This window comes from Crocodylus porosus, unplaced genomic scaffold (assembly GCF_001723895.1).
Source record: "Crocodylus porosus isolate Cpor-Errol unplaced genomic scaffold, CroPor_comp1, whole genome shotgun sequence".
Taxonomy (NCBI): Eukaryota; Metazoa; Chordata; order Crocodylia; family Crocodylidae; genus Crocodylus; species Crocodylus porosus.
Genome location: NW_017728918.1, coordinates 98,003,437 through 98,022,359, shown reverse-complemented (window position 1 = coordinate 98,022,359; position 18,923 = coordinate 98,003,437).

The following is an 18,923-nucleotide window of genomic DNA, read 5'->3' as shown; positions in this document are numbered from 1 at the left end:
CTGCCTTTCCTCCGTGTTGGAATAGATTTAGCTTGTGCACTGAGGATCGCTTCCTTGAGAAGCAACCACTCTTCTTGAACTCCCATCTCCCTGGGGTCATGGTCCCTGAGGGCCTGACCGACTAGCCTCTTGAGCTTTTCAAAGTTGGCTTTTCTAGAGTCAAGGGCCTGAGGTAACTTGGGCTGAATTTTTTGCTCTGCCATTGGGGAACCTCCTGTTTTGAATCTGCAATACAAAAATATTAGGAACTTGGCCCCAGAAAATGGTTTTAAAAAAAAGGATTTAGGTTCCAAAGCTCTTTATACAGTACACCCCTTGTACACACCAGAAAAGAAGGAAGTGTTATGTTCCACTTATATCAGTGGTTCTCAGCCATTTCAGATTCAATGCACCCCTCCATAACTTTTCTGAATTTGGCTGGACCCCAGTTGAGAAGCATTGTTCTAGTAGCATAACTAGTTATTTCTGTGCCCTGGTCACATAAGTGAGATAGGAGAGGTTTTTCCTGAGAGTAGGAGAAGAGGGTTGGGGAGTCAGCCAGTCTGCAATACCCTTGAAAAGATCTCATAATATTCTGGGGTGTATCAGCCTTCCAGCTCAGAACCACTGTTCTAATATTATAAAAGCCTAAGTCTGTCTGTCTGTCTAGATGTCTATCTGTAACACTTTATTCACACTCTGATTGGCTGACAAATAGCCAATCAGAGTGCAAACAAGCATTCAACCAGGTGTTGGCAGCACTTGAGGGACACAAGGGATGGAAGGGGGGGTGAGGCCAGCATAGCTGGCCTTGTTCCCCCTACCCTGCTTCTTGGAGCCAGGGGCAATGGAGTGGATGAAACACAGGAGGGTAAGGCCAGCAGTGCTGGTCTCACCTTCCCCTGCCCGCTTCTTTCAGGTGGCAACAATGGAGCCGGGGGGGGGGTGAGGCCAGGAGAGCTGGCCTCACCCCTCCCCTTCCTGTGTGTAGGTGATGGCAGCAGTACTGAGGGGGGGATGTGATGGCCTGTGACAGGGGAATGGGGTTGGGATGCCATGGGGGGGGCAAGGCCACTGACTCTGGTCTTAGCTCACCCCTCCTCCTTTCATCATCACCTCCTGCAGAACCTGACATGGCAGAGGTGGGGGGAATAGTGGACTTGCCGTGGTGGTGGTAGTGGGAGAAGGGGAGGAGTGGGTCTGAGTCTGATGCAGGGGAGGACTGGGCCCAAGGGTGGGGAGAAACCAGGACACCGAGGCGAGGGGAGAAGAGGTGGTCCCCCCAGCAATGGTGGCAGGGACGGGAGGAGTGAGCTCTGAGCCGATGCAGGGGGAGGGGGAAGTGGGGGAGGAGTGGGACTGGGCCCAAGGAGGGGAGGAAGACTGAGCCTGAGCCAGAGGAGAAGCCGATCTGCTGCAGCAGTGGTGGGGAGCAGCAGGCCTGGCCCAACACAGCAACAGCTGGGGAAAGGGAGGAGTGGCCAGGCCTGGGCCTACTCTTCCTCTTCCCACACTGCTGCCACTATGGAGGGAGTGGGCCCAATGTAGGGGGGCAGGCCTGACATGGGTTAGAGCAGCAGGCCTGGCTTGACTCAGCCCGACGCAGCAGCAGCAGGGGGAGGGGAGGAGTAGGCCTCCTCCCCCACATCAGGCTTGGTCCCATTCCTCCTCCATCCCGCCCCTTTCCCGCACATCAGCCCTCCCCCACTTTTCCTGTTCCGTCACTGCCACTGGTTTCAGCCCGGGCCCAATAACTGCCCTGTCCTGTAGTGGCCTGGCTTCTCCCCACACTCAGGCCTGGTCCTCCCCTGCATTGGGCCCAGACCTGCTCCTGCCCTCCCCTTGCCCCTGTGGTGGGGAAGGGGGAGTGGGCCCAAACCCAAAGCATCAGAAGGGAAGTGGGGAGTGAGCCTGGAGAGAGGTGCATGGGGCCGCCCGCTCCTGCCCCGTCATTTTTGATGGGCAATTAGCTAGTTTTATATAATAGCGTACTGGTGAAGACACTGAACAGGTAATGGAAGATCTGGATTCTAGACCACTTAAGCTTGAGGTGATCGTAACTACAGGCAACCCTCACCATTCATGGGGACTATGTTCTTGTATCCCCCGTGAGTGGTGAAATCTGTGAATAAGGCACTGTGTTCATGAATGCAGTGCCCATGGCAGCTGAAGTGGGGGGCCACAGCTCCAGCGGTGAAACCAGGAGCGTGGTAGCAGTGGTGGGAGCCTGGTGGCAGCAAGCACAGAGCTCCTGAGGAGCTCCTCTAAGTGTATAAAGTGTATTTAAAATGCAGGTTCAGCATTTGTGAATATTTGAAACAGTGAATGCTAACCCATAAATAGCAAGGGTTTACTGTACAAAGCTGGAAAATTTCCTGGGAAATAACTCCAAACAGCATCACATCTTTCTGTTCCTTGTGTGCTTTTAGCTGCATTTTAAAAAGTGTGAGCCCTCCTTAATTAGGCACCACTGTCAAAAAAAGACCCTGGCCATTTGTTCCCAAATGGATGGAGAAACCTAATTGGCAACCCTGAAACATGTGCCAAAGCTGCAGGGAGTGGCATCAGTTCAGAAACACCTTTGTGCTTAGCATTTACTATTGGTTTGCTTTAGGCTCGACATGTACTTTTTGTGGATTTCCCTTTAGCAGTACCTAACTTGTCTCCTCTGCTGGCACTACCACAACTTTCTCCTCCTCTAGCAGTGCTTTTGAACAAATGTCACCATGGTTGCCATTCTACTTTGTGCTCGACTCTGTGCTGCTGATTGTATTATGTGTACTCTCAGCTCTAATGTTTTTTAGAAAAAATCCAGTTAGACCCCTAAAAGAAGCATGTCTTTTAAGAAATATAAGAATAGAATGTATGCACAAGCAGATTAAATAAATAACTGACAAGCTCAAACACCACAATGAACTGCCATCAGGAAGACAGTACTTAACCGATGTATTTTAGATTTTAAAAAATGGCTTGGAATAAAAGCTGGATTTAATTAAGAGAGACATTATTTTCCTATCATTATCTTAATATTGTTCCAATACATGATCAGTGCATCTTCAGGGCACTTTATAGTCCGCTCTACCAAGGATAACTTGCAAATAACAAGCAGGATTCCTTTGTGTTGCATGGTTCTGTATGTTAGTAAGATTTCACATATTCCATTGTATGAAGGACTAATTAATATTTGCTGATATTTCTCTGGTAAGAGCTCAAGTAGTACAGAAGGCAATTTTTAAGAGACTCTACTTTTTTCTACTGGCTTGGAACCTCATTGAAGTCTTTCTTAATTATTAATCACATAGTTCCTGTCTCTCAGTGGCAATGTGAAGATTAGTTAGCATTAGCCCAAATTTATCCAGGTCTCATGCCAGCTAATACTGGCCTAAAACTTAGTGGTGTCCAGTAATTGATAACCCACTATTGGAGACTGTGGGGGCGCAAAAGCAGCTGCAAACTCCCACTGTGTAAAAGAGCCTGTGCTGCCAAAACAGTGGGCAGGAACAGGATAGCCAGGACATGCAGTGACTAATTTCCAATTTTTGGCAGACAGCCTGAGAAAAACTAGGGGGAGTGACTGAATGCAGACCTTCTCAGTGAATATCCAAATTCAGAAGATATATGTGAGTTGCACAACACTATGTGGTTGAAAGTGAGCAGTAGGAAGTCTATATGAAGATACCAAGAAAATACAGCTACCATATAGAGGTTATTATCATGGACCACTCCGTATTTATTTTTTGTCAATTTTATTTTGACCCCTGGCTGTGTTATTTTTAACCCATTGTACATGCAAAGTGATTCCCTTAAGAATACTTTGTTTTGTAAAAAAGTAGTAAGAAAAGAATCAAATGCCCTATAAACTCCTGTAGGCACTATCACACTCACTCACTCACTCACGATCACCTAGCCAGATTTCCTCATACATATTTACCTTTTACATCCCTTCTGAGTTTGATCCTGTATATTTTGCTTGTTTTTCCATGTAACTCTCTCCCTGGGAGAGAATGAGGATCTTAATTCTGACTACAATTCTATATCATTCCTTATAGTCATATCAGACCAACATCAGTGCAGGTTGCTGAGTGCTTAACATCTGAGAAAATCAAGACTCAGATTTAAGGGGGTAAATAAAATTTAAAAAGCCTAGATGTAGACATCAATTTTTAAAAATCTTGGTCTTACATGTATGACTGTATTTTAAAGTGACTCTTAAAATTCAGTGTTAAGGATGAAGGAAAAAATAACTAACATTGTAAAGTATGTAAATCAATGGATTTTAGAGTTAAAAGCATCCACAAAAATTAGTGGATTTGAAGTTCTGGGTAAATAATGAAGAAGTGTTAAAATAAGTGTTGACAGTAATTAATACTGACATCATGGCATTTTTAGGAGGCATACTAACTTTCTGCATCAGTGGTGCTCACTTTACAGCCTGTGGGACAAATCTGGCCTATGGAGCCAGGTCATCTGGCCCTTGAGGCTTCCCATTGGTCCAGAAATATGGTGGCAGGAAAGCAGTGGCAGGATCCCTTTTGTTTTGGCAGCAGAGCCATGGCAACATTTATTGCCATTACACAGCAGTTAATACTGCCATCACTCCCCTGCTGCCATTTTCCTGGACCCCTGGCGGGCCACATGAGCTGGATGATGTGGTCCCATGTGCTGGATTGCACTGGCATTTGTGGTCAGTCTGCAGCTTGATTTGGTATTCAGGGATGGTCTGCAGCTGTATTCAGTACATGAGATCTGGTCAGTGTAGTCAGACCACAGACAAATCTGGCATATGGGGTCAGGCCAGTACATGGAGTTGGTCTGTGGCCAGATCTGGCAAAGACCAACAGGCTGGCATGCTGGATGACTCCTGCTAACTAAAACCATGGCAGGATGTAGTCTGCACACCTACCCTGCACCACTCACCTGGCCCACAGGGCTGAATAGGTTGAACATCTCTGGTTTATGTGTAATTAGAAAATGAATCAGAAGCTATGGAGAGGAACTGTTTAGGACTGTGTCAAATCATGAAGCCCTGCAAATACCTGGGAGCAAACGTTGCTTGTCGAAGGGAAACAACCTTCATGAAGAAACACAGAAAAAAGTGCTTTTCAACTATTACACTTTTCAACTTCAAAGGCTTCAGTCACTTCTTCCCATCCAAAAAAAATCCAAACCAACCATAGAAAAGTACATTCAAAATATCAACAAAAACTCAAACATATACATTCTCCTACATGCAGTTTTCAGTTTAGAATGAGAAAAGTACCAGAGATTCCAGAAAGTTTCTTAGAGACTTCATTATTAATATTGATTTTCTTATAGTGATGAGCAGCAGTATAAGCCTAGATGGAGTCGCCATAATCATGCTAGCACTAGTGATAAGAAAGTCATCAAGCACAATTTTAAGTTAATTATCAGAAAAAAAATCCCTAATATGTTTTCTTTTGGAGAATGGAACAGTCTCTCAAGGGTTGTAATAGAAACCATATCATGAACAAAGGAGACAAAAAAAAGAAGAAGTATAGATTAGATGTGTCCCTTGAAATATCCCCTGAGCAAAAATCCTTCATAGATGTGCATAAAAACAGTTTAACCTCAAGTCAAATCTTCAAAGGACTCATCTTTGACTGTGAATCAAGTATGCAGAATGCGTACACAAGAAAATTCATTGCTTGAAAATTGGATTTTCAAACACTATTGTTGCTTCATGTACCTATTTACATATATAGATATGAATATGGGTTAGTGCCCCATTGAAAAGCTGGGAGGATGGGAGATTTTTTTCTTTAACTTAAAAAGTTCTATGATAATATACACTATTTTGGAAACAATAACAAATTAATATATTACATTATGCCCAGCTGTCTGTACACAGCAAGGTCAATTACACCACTTATGGCATAAGTCAGGGGGTACTTGAGAAGGCCCTACGGAGTACACATGGGTGGGCAGGGATGCAGCGCTGCCATGCACCATCCTGTGCAGGTGCCACCTGCCCAGCCATATGCGGGGAGCAGGGGAAGGTTGCAAGGGGTGGCTGCCGATGCTGTGCATTCAGTTACGTGCCACCCCTCCTCCCATTTGGCATCCAGGCACATGCCACTCCCCTCTGCCTCCACTCTGCGTCCAGTCACTGAGGGTACACTGCTCTGCGTCTGGCCACTGGTGATACACATACCCAAAAAGGTTGAAAATCCCTGGCATAAGTAATGCTTAATGCAAGTAGCAGTATTTCTATCATCAAGTGCTAAGAGCATAAAAAATTAAATAATTATCAATATCTCTGGGATTATTAGTATCTTCTGAATTCTGAAAGCTTATAAACCTGAGCATGCTGTTCAGTGAAGAAAACATTATTATGCAGAATATAGTACAGAATCAGTTTTCGTATCTTCATAAATTCTTAACCTCTCTCTGTAGTTTTCCCCAGAACATTTTCTCTTTTCCTCCTGTTTTTCCATGATGGTCTTTCTCTTTTTTCTTCCTTCTCTGGGAAAACTCTCTTTTCTTAGACTGTCACTGGCCAGAGGTTTCTATATGGCTTTCTGACAAGTTTAATGTTGTGGTTATATTTTCAAAAATGCCGAATTGGGAATATGAAAACTACTGGTTCAGCTTCCGTAAATAGATATTTAAACTTCAAAGCTACTGCTGCCATGGATAAGCATAACATAATATGCTGTTAGACTCAAAGAAGCAATCCATTGCTTGAGGAGGATGGGTAGGACAACAGAGTTTGGGTGTCTTTGTTTTCAAACTCTAAAATGTGTTGTCCTTGTACTTTGTACCTTGTCACTTAAGTGACTTTTTCAGTTACTTATTTTTGAGTTTTTTCTCTGATCATTTCTCAAAACTGAGAATGATAGGAGTTTTTGGAACTTCAAATAGGTCCAGATTTTCAAGTGACTAGCAGTTTTTGGTGTCACAATTTTGGATGTCCCATCACTCTCTAATAATCAGGCCTCATCAAATTTTCTCAATTTGGACATCCAAAAACAGGCATCCAAAATCACTAGATACTTTCGAGACCCAAATTACTGTCCTGATATAGTGCTACTCTGAGCTACTAGATTACAACGATCTTGCCCATGTTAGGAAGCAGCCCATGTTAGGAGGCAGCTGTACTAAATTCAATCAGTTTGTAGTATAAGCTACTGCTCAATGCAGGTAGAAGAATCACTGTCAGTCTCATTATATTTAAGAGCTAATCTCTACCATTTTAAATAAATGAGTGCAGATATTGTCTAATAGCACAGAACTCCTGTAGAAAATTGCCTAGTTTCAAGACACATTTACAGAGAACTTGCCTGCTCTTCCAGTCTCATTACCGAGTGTTGTTCTTAAATCCCTTCCTAACACTATTACAAATATGCAGCATGAGAAACTTGAGTTCTTCAGCTTCTTTCCCAGCCCTGCTTTTTCTGTCTTTCTTTCTCTAACTTTGTTGACAATTCCACCAACCTCCCTGTTACAAAAGTGTTGTACCTGACTGCCCTCACATCCAGTTTGCACATTTGGACATTTTTATGTCTCCACAATCCATTTTTATATTTCCAACATTAATAAACTGTACTCCAATTAACCTCTTGTTTGAATCCCTCCTCTTGTTTGATTCCTCTGATCTATTTGATTCTTATCATCAGTTTTTTCATGCTACCAATGCATTACTCTCAGAGTCTGTTTTCCCTGAGTTTTACCAGCAAAAGTAGTTAGTGGTGTTACCCTGCTGGCAGGAGAATCCAGGGTAGAAATGAACCTCATAGACTAACTGAATCAGAGATCAATAAGTTTTTTGTGAGCAACAGTTCACTTTGCTACATGCTAAGAAAGAACATACAAAGTTTGGGCTCAGCTCCAGTGAGAGACACGTGTGTAAGCCTATCATGCCCCCATGAGCCCAGGAACCTGGTCAACCCTCTGGTGGGCCCTTGACCTGACCCCCATTGCAGGGATGAGAAGTAAGTGAGGCCCGTGGTGACTGGGCACTAGGTAGTGGGGGCAGCTGAGCTGAGCAGAGCTGTCATGCCCTCTGCCCCCGCTCCTACTTAGCCCAGCCCCCTAGGGAGCCATGTGACCAGAGCTTCATGAACACAGCACACAAACAGGTGCGCTCTGGGCCTGGCATGCAAGTTACCATGGGAGGGGATAAGGAGGGTCACGTACTTTCCCCCTTCTCTGGTGGGACAGGGGATCCCTGTCCCTGACAGTGGTGTGGCACTGGTGGTGATCTACACATGCACAGATATTATAAAGGGTCCACTAACAGAAAAAAACCCTGCAGTTTGGCCCAGCTCTGGTGAGAGACGCGTGGGTGTAAGCCCATCATGCCCCTGTGAGCCCAGGACCCCGGCAGACCTTCAACCTGATCTGGCAAAGACCAACAGGCTGGCATGGAGCCGGGAGGTAAGTGGGGCCCATGGTGGGTGGGCACTAGGTAGTGGGTGCAGTTGAGTGGAGCTGAGGAGGGTCATGCCCCCACACAACTCCTACTTAACCTAGGCTCCTAGGGAGCTGTGCGACTGGAGCTGCATGAACAGAATGTACAAACAGGCATGCTCTGGAGTTGGTGAGGGTCACGTGGGGGGTAATTACACCCACCTGGTCTCCTACTTGAACAAGCACCTACAAGGCTGTGTGACCGGGATCCACTCTGAAGACATGGTGATGGGTACGTGCCTTACCCCTAAGCTTCCAGGTCTAGATGGATCACCCACGCCTGGTACCATGGAGATTTTTACCCAGACAGAGCCTATGGTCCCAGCCTCCATACAGATGGAGCCTTTGACTCTGGGCTACAAGGGCTGCCTGGCATGCCTACTGGAGACTGGGAACTAGGGCACTGGCATCCCCACTTGTAGGATGTGGTTGCTGGTGGAGGCAACAATGAAGGGTGATTGTCTTGGGGACTACTTGTTGTGGGGCACAGAAGGAGCCATTTGTCATCCAGACCCCTTTGCTTGAGAGGTCTGCTGAGTTCCAGGAGCAAGGATTCAAGATGTTATGGAAGGATCCCTAAGCTGGTCTGCTCTATGGATCACTAGCCAATGCTCTTTGTCCACCAATGACATGGGCACCAATGACATGGTGTGAAATAGCCCCAGGAAAATCGTGGGCAACTACAAGACCATGGGGGTGAAGCTCAAGGAACTAGTAGCACAAGTCATCTTCTCCTCAATCCTCCCAGTCAGGAGTGGAGGCTGATGAAGGGAGGAGTGCATTGAGGAAGCCAACCGAAGACTTCAGAGATGGAGTCACTGCATAGGTTTCAGAATCCTTGACCTTGGTATGCAGTTCAATGGCAGTGGTCTACATGCAAGAGATGGTATTCACTTCACAGGCAGAGGGAGGAAGCACTTTTCTGCAAGGATCACCGACTTGCTGAGGAGGGCTTTAAACTAGGCATGTCTGGGGGAGAGTGAGGAGGTTCCACTGTTGTACATGAATCCACTGCTGTACATGAATCCTCTTCCCTTGATGACCTAGGAGAGGGCATCAATGTAATGGACACCCAGATGAGCACCAATGCACTGAGATACTTACATAGTGACATGAGGCAACCAGAGGGGAACTCAGGTGTCTTTATGGTAATGCCAGAAGCATAGGCAACAAACTGGAGGAACTGGCTTTCCTTTTGGGAGATGAGGAATTTGACTTCATTGGGCTGATGGAGACCTGGTGGGATTATACATATAATTGGGCATTGGATTTGAGGGCTATAGGCTCTACAGGAAGGATTGAGTTGAGAAGAAGGGAGGAGCAGTGGCCCTCTATGTGAAAGAGTGGTATCCCTCCCTGCAGGTAGGGTTTGATAGTGGGGAGAGGTCCCTCAAAACCCTCTAGGTCAAGATACAAGGACATTCAGGAGAGGGAGACCTAATGGTAAGAGTCTACTACAGGCCTCCCTCTCAAGAAGAAGAGAATGATCAGGCATTCTCCAAGGAAGTAACTGAGGAAGCCGGCACTAAAGACCTGATTGTCATGGGTGACTTCAACTACCCTGACATCTGTTGGGAGAACCATCTGGTCAGCTCCAAAAGGTCAGCCAATTTCTTGGCAGCTGCTGATGTCCTGTTCCTGTCACAGGTTGTCAAAGGACCAACTAGGGGTAAAGCCACTCTGGACTTAATGCTTACCAAAGGGGAGGGCATGGTGTGGGACCTGAGGGTCGGAAATACTCTGGGCGTCAGTGATCATGATCTGATTAGTTTCACTATCCACCGGGAGGCTAGGATTTCAATTAGTAGAACAGAAGTCCTTGATTTCAGAAGGGTAGTCTTTGACAAACTCAGAAGTCTAATTAGAAAGGCCCTGTGTAACCAGTGACTGGATGATTTGGGAGTTCACAAGGGAGCAATCCTCACTGCTCAAAAAGAGGCCATTCCCATGTGATTAAAAAGCAGGAAAAGAGCCAAGAGACCTGCTTGGCTCAACAGGGATATTAGAGAACTTTTGAAAAACAAAAAAGATACATATAAATAGTGGAAAAAAGGTTCAGCATCCGGAGTTCACTTATATAACCAAGGTCTGCAGATATGAGATACGGAAAGCCAAGGCAGGCATGGAGATCAAGCTTGCATCCAAAATAAAGGACAACAAAAAGTCCTTTTATAGGTATGTGGGAGGAAGAAAAAATTAAGTTCCACTGTGGGACCCCTATTGAATACAAAGGGGCAGCCCACAGTTGATCCCAACACAAAGGCAGAACTCCTAAATGGATATTTCACAACACTATTCCAGAAAGCTAATAGGAGCTGTGCACCTTTCCAGAAGCCCTGGGAATATAGGGCAATCAACAGACAACATGAAATCAGTCCTGAACAGGTGGTGGTCCTCTTAGAACAATTGGATGTTTTCAAGTCTGCTGGACCAGACGACCTACACCCAAGAGTCCTGAAAGAACGGGCTGAACTTATAAGAGGGACGTTGGCAAAGATATTCAAAACATTGTGGAACTTGGGAGTGGTCCCAGATGACTGGAAGAGGGCCAACCCATCTTTAAGAAAGGGAGGAGGGATAACCTGGCAAACTATAGACCCAGGTCAAACTATAGATTGAGGTGGGGGGCGCATTGCAGCTTCCCCGCTACCAGCCAGAGTGCCCAGCTGATTGCAAACCTCCCTCCCACTGCCCAGCCAACTGCAAACCTCACCCTGCTCCCAGCCAGCTGAAAACCCCTCCCCATCCCCCCCTGTCCATTTCTGTGGGATGCTCCACTGCCCCACCAATGAGTTCACTAGCTGTGCCTGGTCTTGACGTTGGCAATAGAAAATCCAGGGAGGTTAAAGTGTTGTGCCACAGGCTTTCGTATATTTCTGGACTTGATGTCAGATCAGTGTCCATTCATTCTGTCACAGAGAAATTGCTTCATCTGTTCAATGTAGCTAACAGAGGGGCACTGTGATGGAGTTGGTGATGGAGTATATGACATTGGTGAATGAATCTTGGATGAATGAATCTTGGCCGCTATAGTCCATGTTATTTGTTCCAGTGAAGATGTAGTCCATTTTGATGAGGGGGCACAGCTGGCGTCTGGGTCCATATTGATAGCTTGCTCTCTGCATGTCCATTTGTAGCATCTGACAAAGCGAGCTGTTTCACACCAAAGCTTCTGCATGTCTTATTCAGTTCGTTTATAAGGTATTCCTGTCTTCCATCAAGAAGGGGCAATCTTGCTCTTTGTTAGAAGTTATAAGTTATTTTTAGTAATAAGTACCTGGAATTAATAAACAGAAAGTTGAATTAAAAAAGGTAGCCTTTAAGATGTCTTTGGGAAATTAATATAAATTTAACAAATCTATGAAATTAAGATTAAGGAAAAACCTTAGCTACAAATAACACGCAAAATGAGGCTACTGTAAGGAATATCCAGGAGCTAAGCTGGATCCTGCCGAACATGAATAAAAAGTCTTTAAAGCGTCTTTTGAATTACTATAGAAACAAAGTAAATATTGTACAAATAATATATCTATGGTGCCATAATGAATTTTAAAAGCAAACACAGAGTCATCAATTTTTCATCTTTCTCTTTTGTTTATACAGATGGTTATATGAATTTAGTTGTATTTTGTACACATAATTGGGCACAATTCAAATAGTTCGACGTGAAATTCTGGCTTTTATGAAGTCAATTGGAGTTTTGCCATTAGCTTCAATGGACCAAGATTGAAGTCAATGGCTAGATACCATCCCTGGTTCAAGAAAGCCCATAACTGGTGCTGCCTATCCATGTGTTCATTGGCATTCTAATTAGAATCACTTCACCTTCTAGTTAGAACTCTGCAGAGTCACTGCAGTGTCACATGTGTCAAGCTCCCACACATTTTAAAATGGCTTCATGGTACTTTCTCTAAGTCTCACTGAATGAGATTTAGATAAAGCATCCTGTAGCCATGTGATGGTGAGGCATTCTAACTAAAGCAGCTGTCTGGGGACCACTCTAGTTAGAATACCATGTCCCCTCCCCCCACATCTGTGTACATGTGGGAATGTGGGATTTCAGTCTTCAGGTATTATTTCCATGAGTAATATTTACTTCCATGCGTAAAGCTTTAAAGACTTGGCAGCAGAACAACCTGAGTTTAGTACCTCAGGATGGGCTTGTAGTGTCAAAGTTCCCACACATAGAACTTCATTGAAGTGAGGTTCAGCTAGTACCATAGCACACTTTCCCAGTGTCCATGTAGCTTGTCAAAATGCTCTGTCAATCTGGAGTGGGCACTGGAAATGGGGTGAAGCCAGCAGTGGGAAAAGGATACATGTATTTCTTATTCTGGCACTATGGAACATACTGGGAAAAGCAAAATAAACTTGGGAAAAAATGTAGAAAGCAGGGAAGAAATAGAATGAACACAATCTTGAAACTATTGTCCAATTATTGAGCAATAGTACATTCTTCCAAGATTCTCCAAATGACCCATAAATGTCTTAACTATATATTCATTGAACAAAATAATTTTAATGGTCCAATTTTGTCCTCATAACCTGGGGTCACCATGAGAGGTTTTCATTGATTTGCTGAGTCTGGCTCAGTTTAAACAAGGGCAAAAATAATATCAAAATTATTCTGAAAAAGTATGTTAAAGCATTGTTTTCAGCATCCTCATTTTAACATATAATTCAATATCTACTTTTTCATTTCATTAACAATCATTATTATTAATAAAGATCTTATGCAAAAACATTTAAAACATGATGTGCACATGTAGTTTGAATGACTATAATCATACAAAGACATTTGCTTTAATAAAGACATGCACATGCAACCTATTGTGATGAACAAGCTCCTGTTCACAGTAAGTACTTTGATGATTTTATAATGAGAAACTTGGCTGGACAAATGGGCAGAAAACAACAGAATGCAGTTTAACAAGGAGAAATGCCAAGTGCTGCACCTAGGGAGGAAAAATGTGCAGCATACCTACTGCCTAGGAAATTACCTGCTTAGCAGCATGAAAGCGGAAAGGGATCTTGGCATCCTAGTGGACTCCAAGATAAACAAGAGTTGTCAGTGTGACAAAATCATCAGCAAAGCTAACTGCACTTTATCATGCATCAGCAGAAGCATGACAAACAGAACCAAGGAGGTAATACTTCCCCTCTATCGGGCACTGGTCAGACCGCAGTTGGAATACTGTGTCCAATTTTGGGCACCACACTTTAAGAGGGATGTGGATAACCTAGAGAGGGTCCAGAGGAGGGCCACTTGTATGGTTAAGGGCTTGGAGGCCAAGCCCTATAAGGAGACACTAGGGCACCTGGACCTCATCAGCCTCTGCAAGAAAAGGTTGAGAGGCAACCTTGTGGCTGATGATAAATTCATCATGGGTGCGCAGAAGGAAATTGGTGAGGCTCTACTCACCAAGGCTTCCCTGGGGGTTACAAGAAATAATGGCCATAAGCTAGCAGAGAGCAGATTTAGACTGGACATTAGGAAGAACTTTTTCACAGTTAGAGTACTAACTGTACAGGAGCCAAAATCTGGAATTGGCTCCTAAGGGAGGTGGCACTCTCCCCTACCCTAGAGGTCTTCAAAAGTAGCTTAGATAGGCATCTGGCTGGGGTCATCTGAACCCAGCACACTTTCCTGCCTATGCAGGGGGTTGGGCTCAATGATCTATTGAGGTCCCTTCTGACCCCAAAATCTATGAATCTATGAATGTATAAGCAAAGCAGGAATCTTTATTAAGTCTATGTACAAAGTGTTTAAACAAGTCTGAAGAATTAAACCATTTTCTTCTAATGTTTTTTAAACCTTTACAAAAAGTCATCCAGAGAGTAAGGCATGGTTTCATGAATATTGGAATTCTGATCTATGCATCTTGTGACACTCAGTGCCTTGTTAACACTCCATGCCTTGGCTGATCCTGTGCTTCTCTTTACTTCTGTACCTCTACAGACAGTAAGACCACCACCACAGTTGTAGATGTGGCTCAATTTTTCTTCACTGGCAAAGGATTCTGTACTTCCACCTCCAAAGCCAAATTGTTTCCAGTCAATTATAGCTCTTTGTAAAGGAACTTAGTCAGGATCCCTGTTAGTTAGGCAAGGTTGGGCCAGACTGACCCAACGATGAACCCTGTCAGGTGGAGGGAAGTACACACCTGAGACAAGATTGGGTGAGTAGCCCACCAAAATGGGCATAAAGCTGGCGGTGGAGCATGGACTGATTGCCTTCAGGCACTAGAAGATGAACAAGGAGTTACAGAGACTCCAGAGAGAAAAGAAGAAGCCATACCTGTAATATAGAAGGATGCCAGGGGAGCGGAACTTCAGGACATGCAGCAGGTCAGCCGTGAGGGGGATTGCCTCCCTGAGAATCCCAGCTGCACTGGTGAGTGCAGGAAGATACGGAGATGCCAGGAGGCAGATCCAATGGGAGCTTAAAGAAAGAGGGATTGCACCTCTTAGATAAGGGAGGGGGTTGGAGCTAACCCCAAGCTTGGACCCTGTCAGGACAGTCAATACTGGAAGCAGGGAGACAGACTGGGAGAGAGCAGCAGGGGACTCCTCTCAGTACAATGCACCCACAGAGAATGAGAGATGCAGAGAGGCATATAGCAGCAAAGACTATTTACAAAGTATCTAACACAGGGATTTCTCAGCTATAACATAGACTTCCCTCGCTAATGAAGTAAATGGCGAGACAACACTTTTGCGTTGAAAATAAATTAACACTGTGAGCACTTAACACTGGGGTGGCATTTATTTATCCCAGAATATCAAGGATAATAAAAAGTCCTTTTTTAGATATGTGGGTAGCTGGAGAAAAAGCAAGGGCAATATTGGACCAGATGGGACAACTGACAACGGACGCCCAGGAAAAAGCCAACCTACTAAATGTGTACTTTGCGTCAGTCTTTCATCAGTCCCATGGGATGCTCCTGCCCATTATGGGATAGGGAGGCCCGGGTGAGGGAGATTCCTTGCTCTCCATCAATGCTGACCTCATGAAGGAACACCTTGAGAGGCAGGACACCTTCAAGTCATCCAGCCCTGACAATCTACACCCCAGGGTACACAAACAACTAGTGAGCATCATAGCCCAGCCTCTGGCATGGATCTTTGAGAACTCCTGGTGCTCTGGTGAAGTACCCAAAGATTTGAAGAAGGCCAATGTGGTGCCTATCTTCAAGAAAGTGGGGAAAGTAGATCCAGCAAACTACAGGCCCATCATCCTGACCTTTATCCCAGGGAAGGTCTTAGAAAAGATTATCAAAGAGGCCATTCTTAATGGACTGGCCAATGGCAACATCCTGAGGGATAGCCAGCACGGGTTTGTTGTAGGTCTTGCTTGACCAATCTCATTTCCTTTTATGACCAGGTGACCTATCACCTGGACAAGGGAGAGGAGATTGATGTCGTATATCTTGACTTCAGAAAAGCCTTTGATTTGGTATCTCATGATCACCTCTTGGCAATACTGGCCAACTGTGGCCTCGAGTCCACCATGAGCCACTGTCTGGGGAATTAGCTCCGTGGTTAGACCCAGAGGGTGGTGGTTGATGGAAGCCAATTGTCATGGTGCCCTGTGACCAGTGGGATCCCTCAAGGCTCTGTCTTTGGACCTATATTGTTCAACATCTTCATTAAAGATGTGGACATTGGAGGCAGAAGCGGACTGGCCAAGTTCGTTGACGATACCAAACTCTGGGGTAAAGCATCCACACCTGAGGACAGGAGGGTGATCCAGGCTGACCTGGACAGGCTCAGCAAATGGCGGATGAGAACCTGATGGCGTTTAACACTGAAAAATGCAAGGTTCTCCACCTTGGGAAGAAAAACCTGCAGCATCCACATTCACCCTTTGGGGGTGGTGGTGGTGTGCAAATCTTAGACTGGGTTCTGCCATTTTAAAACCAGTCCATACATGCTGAACTTTAGTTCTGTATTCAGACCGGTTTTGTGTGCCAAACTTCTGTTCTTTTATATAGTCATGTTTCCCATCACTTATACTGTTAAAAGTATAATGTCTATACCTGGCCCAAGAGCTCCTATCTCTCTGAACCTGTTAGTTAACTTATGGTAAGAGCTATCCTACCCTAAGTGTTCCAGTATAGTGAACTGCTGTTACTTTGGTGTGTCAGCCTAACTTCAGAATTTTGTAATCAGTTAATCTTTTGATAGGCTGTCAACATTTTTCTGTAAACCATGAGAGAAGGGAAGAAGTGAAATTTAACCAGAGACATCTCAGCAAAACCTGAACGGAGTTTTACTGCACCAAAAAAGCTACTTGTGTAGCCTGAGGCCTAGCCAAGATTTGCCAAGTATCAAAGACAGGAGGCCAAAAAATTCTCACAGAAAAAGTTGCAAAAATGTCTTTTAAAGAGAAAGAATGGGGCAGCCTAAATATAGTTTCATAGTTGGCAGGGTAGGAAGGGACTTAAGCACACAATCAAGTCCAACCCCCTGCCATGAGCAGGAAAGAATGCTGCGGTCAAATGACCCCAGCTAGGTGATCATCTAGCCTCCTTTTGAAGACCCCCAGGGTAGGAGTGAGCACCACTTCCCTTGGAAGTTGGTTTCAGATCCTAGATGCCCTGATTGTGAAGTAGTGCTTCCTGATGTCCAGCCTGAACCTACTCTCAGTCAACTTGTGGCCTTTATTCCTAGTTACTCGTGGTAGTGCTTGGTGGAGCAGGGACTCTCCCATTCCCCGCTGCCCCTGCCCCCCCATAAGTTTATAGATGGATACCAGATGCCCTCTCAGTCTTCTCTTGTGGAGGCTGAACAGGTTCAGGTCCCTTAGCCTCTCCTCGTAGGCCCTGCCCTGCTGCCTCCTGACCATGTGATTGGTCCTCCTTTGGACCCTCTCAATGCTGTCCACATCCCTCCTGAAGTGCGGCACCCAATTGCGGCCTGCCCAATGTCACATAGAGGGGGAAGATCATCTCCTTGGACCTGCTCATGATGCATGACAAGGTGTGGTTAGCCTTACTGACTGCATCCTCACATTGGTGGCCCATGTTCATCTTGGAATCAATAATGACTCCAAGATCCTTTTCTGCCCCTGTGCTGACGAGAAGAGAGTTCCCCAGCCTATAGGTGCTGCTGGTTCTTTCTCTCTAGGTTCAGTGCCTTGCACTTGTCAGTACTGAGTCCCATCCTATTCTCATCTGCTCATCCCTGTAACCTGTCTAGATCTAGTTGTAGCCTGTCCCTCCCTTCCAGCATGCCCACCTCTCCCTACACCTTAGTGTCATCTGCAAATTTGAACAAGGTACTTTTCACCCCATCATCCAAGTCGCCTATGAAGATGTTAAAACAGTGCAGGCCCAAGGACTGAGCCCTGGGGGACCCCACTGCCTACGTCCCTCCAGGTTGAAAAAGACCCATCCACCACCACACTCTGGGTGTGGCCCTCCAGTTGATTTGAGACCCATCTGACTCTGTACGAATCGATGCCACAGTCGCCTAATTTTTTAATGAGAATGGGGTGAGAGACAGTGTCAAAGGCCTTCCTAAAATCCAGAAAGTTCACCACTTTATTTAAAGTTTTTCCTAACTGAAAAAGAGAAAATGTAAATGACCATGCAGTGCCACACAAAATAATGCAAATAACTTTAGAAATTGATAAAGCTTTCTTAGCATGTTATCTGTAAGAACCTTCAGAAGTGCCCTGACCCAAAATAAATTAGCTTCTGGTTTCTAAGAAGCTGAGTCCTACAATTATTTTTTTTTATATGGGGTCTACAAAGTTACTTTCAAATTTACCTAGCAAGAAATGTTCAGAATTGCATTCATTAACCAAATGAATTTGCTATTCCTTAACATTTCTGGCCTGAACGTCCAACAGAAATTTGACAAAAAGGCAATAGTTTATGAGACAGAGGGTCAAATGCATCCCTGGAATTATTCATTGAAGTCAATGAAGTTGCTTCAAAGGATAGTTTTTGCTGTACTCTTTCTAAATCAAATCTGAAAAAAAATTCTATATGTTTTTATGGAACACTTTTTAAAAACAAAGTGCCTCAAAGGAATGCTGACACTCTCCAGACTACCAAACCAGAATGAAAATGAATGGACAAATCTTCAGAAAAAGTATATTTTAAACCCTGACAGAAACTTCCATTTCCCATTGTATTAAACCTCTCATCTAACCATTCCTTTGTTCTTTTAGTATTAATTTCAATGTTTTGCAAAGAGTTGCTTTAAGCAAAACAGATCAAAAACACTAACACATAGAAAAACAATCCTTCAAATTGCTCTATACTACTGCCCATAGGTAGACCACCTGGTTTGCTCAATTAGGATGCTCAGCTTTTAAGCTTCTCTTGGCTTTTATGTCTTCTAAATATTTTTTATGATCTCTCTTGAATGATTTAATAGGCTTTCTTTCTCCCATAAAACTGCTGCAGGCCACAGCACACATGCTGTCAGAAGTTTCCCATTTTGAGAATGTTGGAAGTTTAGTTTCCAAATGTGTTAAGTCACAGAAAAGTAGCATGTGGGTC